The following is a 10,388-nucleotide window of genomic DNA, read 5'->3' on the forward strand; positions in this document are numbered from 1 at the left end:
GTTTCAAATGTACCGCCTTTTATTTCTAGTGATTCAATTGTAAAGGAGTTGTCTAGATTCGGGAAAATTGCTGGAGGGGTGAAAATGATTCCGCTCGGATGCAAGAACGCATCGCTAAAACACGTGTTGTCTTTTAGGAGACAACTGTATATGTTTCTAACTTTGCCGGACAAAACACTCGATGTCTCTTTCCGTGTGTCTCACGGAGACAGTTCATACATGCTGTACGCGAGCACAGACAGTTTACGCTGTTTGAGTGCGGAGATATCGGCCACAAACGCTTCGTCTGTCCACATAAACAACGCGCCGAGGAGAACGTACTCGGTTACTAACGTAACCTCGGTTCCCTGAGATACGGAACGAGTACTGCGTATGGGGAAAGGTCTCCCTTTTTCCCCGCTGCTGAAGCCTTTTTCAATAACGCAGTGTAACTGCACCGTCATTGGTTCACTCATAGACAAGTTGTTGAACCAATGACGGCGCGGCATAGCTGCGCGGCCTATGGCGACAAAGCGCGCGAATATTCCCGCCGAAATGGGCGGGGTTAAGGGCTATATAAGCCAGGCGTTTCGCCATAGGATTTCAGTGTCATTCGACTGAAGCGACGACCCTGAAGCCGCAGCCTCGTGGCACGGCAAGTATCGCAGTACTCGTTCCGTATCTCAGGGAACCGAGGTTACGTTAGTAACCGAGTACGTTCCCTTTCGATACTCCACTCGTACTGCGTATGGGGAACGAATTCAACCACGCCGTGCCACGGCTGGGAACGATATAGCTTGAAGTTTGGACACCTGAGAGGGGGCCAAAAAGACAAGCGAGAGGGCAAGCCCTTACCGAACCCTTGCGTTACACTTAGAGGAAATTTATTTCCATGATAGCGTGAAGGCGGAGCTCATCTGAGGCCGCTAATCACACTGAAAGGACTCGAGCCTGTAAGGTCGGGACATCGAGATGGTAAAACCTGACAAAGGTGGACGGCGAAGACCAGCCGGCCGCCTTACAGATGTCTTGGATGGAAACTCCGTTGGACCAAGCCCATGAGGAGGCCATCCCTCTAGTGGAGTGGGCTCTGACTCCTATGGGGCATTTGGCTCCCAGTGAGGAGTAGCACAGCGTAATAGCGTCCACTATCCAACGAGAAATGCGCTGTTTTGAGACCGGAGATCCCTTTGGTGCGGCCTCCAAAACAGACAAAGAGCTGATCTGACTGTCTGAAAGACTGCGATCGCTCTATGTAGGTCCTCAATGCCCTGACAGGGCAGAGTAACTCCAGCCCTTGCTCTTCCGTCGAAGGGGGCAGAGCAGAGAGCGAGATGACCTGAGCTCTAAACGGAGTTGAGAGCACTTTAGGGACGTAGCCATGCCTGGGTTTCAGAACGACCTTAGAGTCTCCAGGCCCGAATTCGAGGCATGCAGGGCTCACAGAGAGGGCCTGCAAATCGCCAACACGCTTAACCGAGGCCAGTGCTAACAGCAAGGCAGTTTTTAGCGTCAATGGCCTGAGGTCGGACTGAGCCCATTGGTTCAAATGGGGCTCCTTTTAAGGCCCTGAGGACCAAAGACAGGTCCCAGGAGGGAACGGTGAGGGGGCGAGGAGGATTCAATCGCCTAGCGCCCCTCAGGAAACGGATGACAAGTCCGTTTCGTCCCACTGATTGGCCAGCAATAGGAGCATGGAACGCTGCAATGGCTGCTACGTAAACCTTGAGCGTGGAAGGGGTGCGCCCCATTTCCAAGCGTTCTTGGAGGAAAGACAGTATAGAAGATACGTCACTCTCCATTGGGTCTATGTTGCGTGACGAACACCAGTCAGCAAAGACCGACCATTTCTGGTCGTAGAGGCGTCTCGTGGACGGCGCTCTAGCCTGAGAAATGGTATTTAGGACGTCCCTGGGGAGGTTAGTAGGCTCCCATCGAGGGACCAGAGGTGCAGAGCCCAGAGCTCCGGCTGTGGGTGCCAGATTGCCCTGTTCGCCTGAGAGAGGAGGTCCCGTCTCAGGGGGATCGGCCACGGGGCTCTCAGAGAGAGCTTGAACAGCTCCGAGGACCAAATCTGGTTCCTCCAGAGCGGGGCCACTAGAAGGACTCTGTGCTGGTCTTCTCTGATGCGCCTGATGACCTGAGGGATCAGGGCGATCGGAGGAAAAGCGTAAAGGAGCGTGCTGGGCCATGAATGGGCCAGAGCGTCGACCTCCTTCGAGAAAAATGTTGGGCAATGAGAGTTGTCTTCTGAGGCGAAGAGGTCTATCTTTGCCTTCCCGAAGAGCTCCCAAATCCTGAGGACAACCTGGGGATGGAGCGTCCACTCGTCGGAGGGGACGTTGCTCCGTGACAGCATGTCTGCACCCAGATTGTTCCTGCCAGGGAACATGAGTCGCTCTGAGCGACTGAAGCCTTCGGAAGAGCCCATTCCAGTAGACGTTTCGCCAGAGCGCATAAGCGGCTGGACGAGAGACCGCCCTGGCGGTTTAAATATGACACCACTGTCATACTGTCCGATTGGACTAGAACGTGACGCCCTGTCAAATGAGCCTGAAAGAACTGAAGGGCCTTCATCACTGCTAGCATCTCTAGACAGTTGATGTGCAGATGGCTTTCCTCTTGGCTCCATGAGCCGAAGGCCGGTCTGCCGTCGCACACAGCGCCCCAACCCGAGTTGGAGGCGTCTGTTGCTAGCACCGTCCTTCGTGAGACCGCCTGTAAGGGCACTCCGCGCTTGAACCATACAGGGTTCGTCCAAGGTTTCAGGGCTAGAAGACAGGCCTGATTGACCTTGAGGCGAAGGCGGCCGTGCCGCCAAGCGCTGGGAGGAACCCGGAACTTCAACCAGTACTGAAGAGGCCGCATCCGAAGAAGGCCGAGCTGTAGTACCGGAGAGGCGGAAGCCATTAGCCCTAGCAGCCTCTGAAAAAACTTCAGAGGGAGGCAGGCTCTGTTCTTGACTGAGGCTGTGAGCTGCTGAATCGTCAGAGCGCGCTCTGGCGAGACTACTGCCGTCATATGGACTGAGTCGAAAACTGCTCCCAGAAACGATATTCGTTGAGTGGGGCACAGCAAGCTCTTGGTTGCGTTGACCCTGAGACCCAGGCATTGTAAATGGCTGAGGAGCACGGATCTGTGGTGTTCCAAGCTCGACTCGCGAACGGGCTAGAATGAGCCAGTCGTCGAGATAATTCAGGACTCGGATTCCCGCCTGTCTGAGAGGGGAAAGTGCCGCGTCCATGCACTTGGTGAAAGTGCGAGGAGCCAGAGACAGCCCGAAGGGCAGGACCGTATATTGGTATGCCACTCCCTCGTATGCGAATCTCAAGAATCGTCTGTGACGAGGGGCTATCTGGATGTGAAAATACGCATCCTTCAGGTCCAGCGAGCAGAACCAGTCCTCGGGGCAGATGTGCGCGAGGATCTGTTTCAGCGTCAGCATTTTGAACTTCCGTCTCATGAGGGAATGATTCAAAAGTCTGAGATCCAGGATGGGTCTGAGACCACCATCTTTCTTGGGGACCAGAAAATAGCGGCTGTAGAAGCCTGACTCGCTTTCCGCGGGGGGAACTATTTCCACAGCCCCTTTTCTTAGCAACGTCATGACTTCGGCTCGGAGGACATGGGCGTCGTCCGGATTGACCAAAGTTTGAAGCACCCCGCCGAAGCGAGGGGGCCGGCGTGCAAACTGGAGCGAGTAACCCTGAGTTACGATCCCCATGACCCAATTCTGACACATCGGGGATGGCCTGCCAAGCCTCGGCCCGAGTGGCAAGGGGTTGAATGATATCGTGTGACAGACCGCCGCTGAGGGGGTTGTACACCGAGAGTAGCGGAAGAGGAAATTTGCTCTCTTTTTAGATGATATAAAAATTTGTTCGCCGTGAAAACGGCGTTTGGAGTGGGCGCAACAGTTGTGGGCCCAGCTGTCACTTGAAACATGTTTCCCACGCCCGGATTTAAACGAGGCGGAGGGGAAAATGTTCGTGGGAGCTTTTGGGGTGGTCCGGTCGCGACGGGACGATTCCCCATCCTCTTCCTTCCTGGCAGATCAGGATGACTTCGGAGGCACCGGGTCCAGCACAATCCTGGGCCGGGGTCCCTGGCGTCTCGGGAAGGGATGGCGCTTGGCAGAGCGCGAGCGCTGGCGTTGCTCCTTAGGTGGCGCTGACTGTTTCGGTGCTGCAGGTGGAGCGGGCTTGTGCTGCTGAGCCGGACGCAGTCCTGGGGCGGCTGGAAGCAGAGCTGGAGCGCTTTGGGCAGGAAATGTCTCATGGCCTGAGACGATTTCTGTGCCGCTGTGAAGCGCTCAGTGAAGCCATCCACTGCAGGGCCGAAGAGACCAGAGGGAGAGACCGGGGCGTCTAAGAAGGCCGTCTTGTCATTGTCCTTGATCTCCGTCAAGTTAAGCCACAGGTGGCGCTCCAACACTACCAGGCTGGCCATGGAACGGCCGATGGCCTGAGCCGTAGCCTTCGTGGCTCGCAGGGCAAGGTCAGTGGCGCTGCGAAGGTCCTTGAAAGCCGGCGCGTCAATCCCAGACTCGTCCAGAGAGCGGAGGAGTTTGGCCTGGAAGACTTGGAATATGGCCATGGAGTGTAGCGCAGAAGCGGCCTGTCCTGCCGAAGTGTAAGCTCGACCAGCTAAGGTGGAAGTAGTCCGGCAGGGCTTGGAAGGGAGTGACCTCTTAGTTTTCCATCCCACAGCCGCGGGAGGGCAGAGGTGAGCAGCCACTGCTTCGTCAAGGGGTGGCAGGTGCTCGTATCCCTTTTCCTCGGCGCCGTCGACGGCAGTGAGGGCGGAGCGGTGCGTGGTATGAAGGCGGGCGGAGTACGGGGCGCGCCACGACTTCGTCAGCTCCTCGTGGACCTCGGGAAAAAAGGGCGCTGCTCGCTGGCGAGGGGCTTGGCGGCGGCCAGGCAGGAACCACTCGTCGAGGCGACTGCGCGACGGCTCCTCAGGTGGGGCCCAGTCGAGGTCCAGCTCTTCTACGGCTCTGGATAGGATGCGGAAGAGCTCGGCATCCATGCCCTGGCCATGTTCAATGGGCTCCAAGGGAGGCGGGGGGGCGGGATCGTCCGATTCGCCAGCCCACACTTCTGCTTCGGAAGCCGCAAGAGACATGGAGTCGTCCTGCTCGTCGTCTGTTCCACCGAATGAGACGAGGTCACTCGCTTCCGCAGAGGGACGCTGCTCAGGCCGAGAGAACAGGACGGGAGAGGGTTCCCTCGGAGGAGAGGGCGAGGCACGCGGGAGCTGGGCCGGCGTGAGCTCGCCTATCTCCTGGCGCTGAGTCGCTCTGCCCCGCTGTCTCTTCCTAGCCGGCTCGCGGGAGGAAGGAGACGGGAGGGCGCGAGCGGCGAGATCACCCTCCTGTGAAGAAGGCGACCCGCGAGCGCAGGGAACTGAGACTCATGCACTCGCAGTGCGGGCATGAGTCCCCAGCGAGCGCGCCGTCTGCATGGGGCTTGCCCAGGCAAGCGACGCACTCGCTGTGACCATCACCGTCGTGCAGGGGGGCCCTGCACGTGCCACACGAGTGGCGGGGCATCTGAGAAGACGCCGTTGCCGTGAAAACGGCACTTGGGTGGCTCTTTTAGAGCGGCGAGGGCCGCGGAAGCTCTAGAAGCGGTGAAAACCGCTGAAATACGCTCTTTTAGAGCGGCGTTAAGCCGCGGTGAAGCTCTCAAGACGGCGCGCCGGATGGCGGCAGGGGACACACAGGAAGCGGCCGGGAGCGGGAAGCGGGAGGCGGCGACTCGGCGACGGCGCTGACGCTGCAGTCGGAGAGGGCGCCGGCGCTGTCCTCAGTCCGGCGAGTCCAGGCGAGTCCGCTGCGGGAGCCTCTTCAGACGGCGGCGAGAGCAGTCAGGAAGGCGGCGAGCTTCTCGGCTTCAGGCGGAGATCAGCGAGGAGATGATGAGGTCGTCGCTGAAGGAGAAAACACTGAAATCCTATGGCGAAACGCCTGCTTATATAGCCCTTAACCCCGCCCATTTCGGCGGGAATATTCGCGCGCTTTGTCGCCATAGGCCGCGCAGCTATGCCGCGCCGTCATTGGTTCAACAACTTGTCTATGAGTGAACCAATGACGGTGCAGTTACACTGCGTTATTGAAAAAGGCTTCAGCAGCGGGGAAAAAGGGAGACCTTTCCCCATACGCAGTACGAGTGGAGTATCGAAAGGGAACCAGGGCCCGCGGACAGATGAGCAACAAATTGTAGCGACGGAAGGCAGTGTACAGGCAGAGACGGCCAAAGTGATTAACACTGAGGTAAGTGAAGCGGTTAATGTTGTTAATGATAGTCAAATGCCTAGTGTCAGTGCTGTAAGTGTTCAGCAGAGTTACTGATGGTGCTAAAGCTGAAGAGGCTTTGAGTAAGAGGTGTGTGGAGAGTAGTGATGATGAGGTGGATGGACAGTCTGAAGTCACTGAAGGAAGCATTAGAGATGATGAATCCTGTTTTGATGTGGATATGGATAAGGCTTATGAAGGAGAGTTGTATACTGTTGAACAGATTAACAACTTCTTGGATGAAACCAAAGGCAAAAGTGTTGAACTTGTAGAGTTTTTCCCTGATTTAAACAAGTTTGTTGATTCAGTGATAAAAATTCGCAGTGAGTGCAGCAATGAAGTTCTGTCCCAACAAAAGAGATTTAGGTTAAAGAAACACATAACGGCAATTAGGCAAAGTTCAAAGAAAGTTCGAAATAAGAGAAGTAAATTAAAATAAGGATCACATGGGTGTCTACAACTCTTTCGGGTTTCTCTTTACTTTTCTGATTTTATTTGATCTCCTTCCCTCTTTTATTTCTATGGATATCCTGAGAGTAGGATCTTTGAACATAAATGGGGCCAGGGATGGAAATAAATTAGCTTTGTTAAAAGAGTGTATTGGACCTAAAGAGATTAATGTGATGTTTCTTCAAGAAACACACAGTGATGAAGCAAATGAAACAGATTGGGGTTTGAGGTGGGATGGTGAGTGTGTTTTAAGCCATGGCACTAATGTAAGTGCAGGGGTGGCAATACTTTTCTCAGTGAAAACAAAGATCAATATTTTATCAAAACGGGAAGTAGAAAAAGGAAGGCTCCTTGTTTTAAAAGTAGAAATAAACAGTAAGGTTTTTGTTTTTATTAATATTTATGCTCCCACAGTAGGAAGTGATCGAATTCAACTGTTTCAGAAACTTAAGAAAGTTCTTTATGATTTAGATCAAGATGATTTTTTAATTATGGGTGGGGATTGGAACTGTACTGTAGATTTTATCACTGACAGGAATGGTGAAGAACCTCATCCATCATCTGCTCTATCCCTAAAAAATGTTATAAAACAATCAGAACTCTTTGATATTTGGAGAGGAAAGAATGAAGGAGTGAAACAGTACACCTGGATTAGAGTTACTAACAATAGAATTAGTGCTGCTCGTCTCGATAGATTTTATATGAAGAAAACTATGTATAATAGAGCAAGTGGACACACAAATAATCCCAAACGTTATCTCAGACCACCATATGATCACTTTACATGTGTTATTGTCACATACAACCCCTCGTTTTTATTTTTGGAGGTTTGACACCAAACTTCTTTTAGATCACGACTTCTGCGAAAATTTTAAACAATTTTGGAGTTATTGGGTAACTCAAAAAAGTGATTTTAACAATCTCCTGCAGTGGTGGGAAGTGGGGAAAGCTCAGATTAAACTTTTTAGTCAGCAATTTTTATCACATACAAGAAACGAGCTTAAATATACTGTATATGTTTTAGAAAAAGAGATATGTGAAATTCAAAATAGCCTGATGAACCAAAATGATCCTTGTTTACAAGAACGCTTAAAGACAAAAAAACAGGAATTAAGAGATATATTTCAGGAGAGGGTTAAAGCAGCTTTGGTCAGAGCACGGTTTATATCAGTGCAGGATATGGATGCTCCAACAACCTTCTTCTTTAACTTGGAGAAAAAATACTCCCAATCCAATGTTATGCATGGCATTCGAAAAGCAAACGGGACAGTTACCTCAGATCCTCAGGAGATGAGAAGGCTTGCTGTGGACTTTTACACTAATTTATATGCAAAAGAAGAGACTGACTTCTATCCATCAAGTGACTTTTTTAATGGTCTGCCAGTATTGGATGAACAAACTGCACAAACTCTTGAAAGTGACCTGTGTTTCGGAGAAGTGACGGAAGCAGTTCATCAGCTTAATAAAGGGAAAGCTCCAGGCATTGATGGTCTGCCGGCAGAGTTTTATAAGTCCTTTTGGGAAGTTATTGGGCAAGATTTGGTTTGTGTTTTAAAGGAAAGTTTTAATCTGAATATGCTCCCTAAAAGTTGTCAGCGGGCCGTTCTCTCTCTAATCCCCAAAAAAGGAGATTTGCTTATGTTAAAAAATTGGAGGCCTGTGTCTGTACTCACTACAGATTACAAAATACTGTCTAAGTGCTTTGTTAACAGACTTAAAAAAGTGTTAGACAAGTTAATTTTTGAAGACCAAGCTTATTGTATTCCCAAGAAATCTATTTATGATAACCTGTTTTTAATGAGAGATATTTTAAGGTATACAAAACTGTACAATGTGGACTTTGGGATTGTTTCTCTTGATCAAGAGAAAGCTTTTGATCGTGTAGATCACCACTATCTCTTTTATGTTCTAAAATGCTATGGTTTTGGTGAAAAGTTTTTATCTTGGATAAAGGTGTTATACCATGACGCTTCATGTTTGATAAAAGTTGGAGGAGGGTTAAGCGTTCCTGTAAAAATGGAGAAAGGCATTAGACAGGGATGTCCGATGTCAGGACAGCTTTACAGTTTAGCAATAGAACCTTTACTTTGCATGATAAGGAAAAAATTAAAGGGCATAGTTATATCAGGAGGTTTAAGAAAAGAAGCTTTTGTTCTCTCTGCTTATGCTGATGATGTTGCTGTTGTAATTAAAAATACAGAAGATGTGCAATGTTTAGAAGAAAGCTTAGAAATGTATGGCAAACTTTCTTCTGCCAAACTTAACTGGGAAAAAACAGAAGCCTTATGGTTTGGATCCAAAAGTAATGATATTTTTAACTTACCTAAACTTCCAAAAAATGTTAAATGGAATAAAATAGGTTTTAAATATTTAGGGGTATTTTTAGGTAATGATGACTTTGAAAAGAAAAATTGGGAGGGATTAGTAGATAGGGTCCGCGCTAAGTTGTCTAAATGGAAATGGTTGCTACCCCAGCTTTCGTATAGGGGAAGAGTTCTGATCGCCAACAATTTGATCGCCTCAACACTCTGGCATAAGTTCATGGTCCTCGACCCACCGATGGTTTTAATCAGAGAGATTCAAAAGATGCTGGTGGACTTCTTCTGGTCTGGACAACATTGGCTAAAGCCAGCGATGCTCTACCTGCCGGTGCATGAAGGTGGACAGGGACTCATCGACATAAAGGCGAGGCTGGCAACCTTTCGATTGATGGCGGTCCAGCGCCTCCTCTATCATCAGCCTCACGTGTGGATGGACGTTGCGTGTGCCCTGCTTCTCAAGACCAGAAGAATGGGCTTGGACAGACAACTGTTTTTAATGAATTTTAATGGAACTTCACTCGGAGGACTTACACCCTTTTATAGTAATATATTGGAGCTGTGGCAGACTTTTAATTTTTCCAGAGAATGGGGGAGTCCTGATGCCTGGATCCTGAAAGAGCCCTTATTTTTTAATGATCTTTTACACACTGTTTGTTTGTCCTCTGATGCCATTAGAGTCGCACTGATTAGTGCTGGGTTATCAAAGGTATCCGATCTTAGAAGAGGATGTGAATGGATGGAGGCAAAGGAACTGGCTGATATGGTGGGCTTCAGATCCGTAAGGACCACCCAACGGTTGTTTAACGAACTAGAGTTGGCACTCCCAAGAGCCGCAAGAGACTTTTTAAATGTTACTGCTCCAAAAACCTGTAAAGAGGCGTATGGTTTCCCTGATTTTAAAATCTCCCTAAAGGATGAGGATTGGGAGGAAACCCCTGGAAACACAGTGAATATGAAAATCCCCGAGTTGAGTTGTTTTAGAACGTTAACCAGGAAAACCCTTTACAGAGTGTGTGTTAAAAACTGCAACTATAAAATTTTTAAAGACTTCAAAGGAACAAAATGGACTTCAGTGTTGGAGTCAGACTCTTCCCCGAGAGGAAGCTGGAGGTCCCTGTACAAAAGACCCATTGAGAAGAGAATAGGAGATCTTCAATGGAGAATTGTATATGGGATATTAGCTACGAACAGACACATAGCACGGTTAGATCCTTTAGTTGGGGAGGGATGTCCTTTCTGTGGTGAGTCTGAGAGTGTTTTACATGTTTTTATGCAATGTTCTCGTTTAAAAAATATTTTAGGATTGGCAAAATGTTGGAGTATAAGACTGGTGGGTTGTT

This window comes from Megalobrama amblycephala, linkage group LG2 (assembly GCF_018812025.1).
Source record: "Megalobrama amblycephala isolate DHTTF-2021 linkage group LG2, ASM1881202v1, whole genome shotgun sequence".
In the NCBI taxonomy this organism is placed as follows: Eukaryota; Metazoa; Chordata; class Actinopteri; order Cypriniformes; family Xenocyprididae; genus Megalobrama; species Megalobrama amblycephala.